The following is a 2,388-nucleotide window of genomic DNA, read 5'->3' on the forward strand; positions in this document are numbered from 1 at the left end:
GCGGGGCCAGGCCCCGGGACCCGGCTCGTCGCGGGCTGGAGGAGCGGAGGGGGCGCTTGGAGGAGGGCAACCGTGGCAGGAGAGGGGGACGGCTGCGGGCCTGGGGGTTGCTCCGGGCGAGTTGCTCGAGACGCCGCTTCACGTTTAAACGGACCGGAAGGTAGGGGCAGCGACCCGCCTGGTCTCTCCCACTTGTGCTGGTTGTTGGCGATTCCCACGTATAAAACGAGCAACTCGGCCGTCTCTGGACAAGTGCAGGCCCCTCTCCTAGGCCAGCTGAGTGCACCGCATGCTCTTGCCCGGGCAAGGGGGTGGCGGCGGGGTTAGACTGGCCAGCCCGGGGGCCCTGCCCTGGGCAGCAGCAGTCCTGAGGGGGAGAGGGGCATGCATAGGAAGATCGAGGATGTTTGGAAAAAAAACCAAAACCCATTAGTTATGCAATAACTGGCCAGATCCAGAAACAGGCTCCCACTTTCCCTGTCATGCAGCAGTTTAGAGGGAAAATATTCTCAGACTTATCCCAATAATCTATGCAAGCAGAAGCATTTCTTGGTCAAATTGGGACTCAACCTTACAGAAGGTTAATATCCATGCTATAGTCCTTAATGTTTTAATCTGTCCCCAGCATTTAAATGCTTTAAAAAAAAGTTCTTTCCTTTCTATTAAATTGTATCCCATCCTTATCCCAACTTCCCCAAAAGGTAAAGATTGCCCCTGAGCGACTTCCATTCCCACCAACCAAGCCTTTCCCCTTCACCGGTTGAAGCTGACCCCTCTTCCATTGTCCCTCGGTTGGGACTCAATACAAGACGCACATTCCTCTCACAAGCACAGCATTGGATGGCTGTTGCCTACATTTCTCAGTGGCTGAGGAATTAGGTGCAAGGACAAGCAGAAAGAAAAAAAAAAAAATCAAAAACAGACAAACCAGCATATATAAATAGAAAAAAAAAACACCCACTCCTAATGTCATCACTTAGTTCTTTACTGAAAATAATACCACAGGTATTAAAATATATACCTTTTTGTTGTATGTTGACCTCTGAGTCTGAGTTGTTTGAAGGTGACCACCTTTTCAGAAGCCATGTGCTATTTCAGAAGCAGAAAACACGCAAGACGTATATACAGAAAGCTTCACCATGGGAAAGGGTGGGTGAGAAGTGGCAGCTCATATGGAAAAATGGAATGCCACCTTTCCACAGCCCAGTCCTCCCCTATCTTAATTTAAACAACTTGTACCGCTGTAGATTCAAAATATACTGTCATGTTAAAGATGTGAAAACAAGTCCTTTCCTTGGTATTTCTGTGGATGACCAGTCTATAGAAAGGTAATGCAAATGCTGCCTAGAAGGAAGTAAATGTTAAGCACTTTGTATACAAATTATCTCAAATACATTTTTGAAATAATTAAATGGCATTGTTTTGTACGGATTCACAGTCAAACTAGTAATTATAGAATGGTGATTCGACTATTTCTAGATGAGAAGAACAAGTCATATTAATTGCCTAGGCTAAACTGAAATCCAGAACTGCACACATACAAATCCATACTACTCACCTCATTCAAAACACTGCTTCTAAATCTTTGTCAGCTGTTTTGGCCATGCCACCCCACCCTCTGAACCCTTCCTTTGGGTTACTCTCCCCTAACACGTGAAATAGCTCTTGTCCTTCCTTTTAAAGGGCAATCACACTTTTGCCCCTCCTTATTTATTCACTCACCAACAACTTCTGCCTATCTTGTCCCCACTGGTAATATCATGCTCCAGTTGCTTGTTTGTTCACTTCTCCCTTAAGCACCTTTGCACTTTCTTCTATACTGCTATTTCTGCTCTGAACTCCCCTGCCACAACTAACTCATAAGGTCAATGCCTTGTCTCCTGCAAATACCTCCTCAAGAGTTTCTTTTATTGAGATACTTCTGATAAATCTTTTACTAAAATAAGATAGGCAAGCAGGTGGCAGGAATTACCTGATATCATTTACAAATAAGAGTAGAAAATGTCTAACAGGTAAGTTGTGCACTTAGCTAATTGACATGTTTGCATATTACTATCATTATTACTTTGTCTTTTCTCCCTCCTTTTGTTTTTTATATCTCCTTATTGCACTTTGTCCTGTCTTGTAAACTGATCAATTCCTTGTATCCACTAGGGCTCTGTTAAGCTTTGGGTGGTGATTCAGTTCAGAGGAGATTCGGCAGCCAAATCTCGAAATCCGAATCAAATCAGGGGACCGATTAAAAGGTCTGAATCGATTCGAAGCTCTCTGAATCTTTGGAAAAGATTCAGAGAACTTCGATGATTTGGGCAATCCCTGAGGAGCTGTAGCGGGACTCGGAGCTGGTAAGTAGGGGGTGGGAAGGAGGGCCAGAGAGGGGGGAGGGGA

At 45.0% G+C, this 2,388-nt stretch overlaps 1 long non-coding RNA gene across 1 annotated transcript in view; it reads left to right on the forward strand.

The window, feature by feature from the left end:
* The first annotated feature begins 56 nt into the window (after positions 1-56).
* LOC109313492 overlaps positions 57-2,388 on the forward strand; it is a 10,947-nt gene continuing 8,615 nt past the window's right edge. Inside the window, exon 1 of the long non-coding RNA XR_002102064.1 lies at positions 57-160. This is a non-coding gene — a long non-coding RNA (uncharacterized LOC109313492). The remainder of the gene's footprint in view (positions 161-2,388) is intronic.

The sequence above is a fragment of the Crocodylus porosus genome, unplaced genomic scaffold, assembly GCF_001723895.1.
Source record: "Crocodylus porosus isolate Cpor-Errol unplaced genomic scaffold, CroPor_comp1, whole genome shotgun sequence".
Classification (NCBI taxonomy): Eukaryota; Metazoa; Chordata; order Crocodylia; family Crocodylidae; genus Crocodylus; species Crocodylus porosus.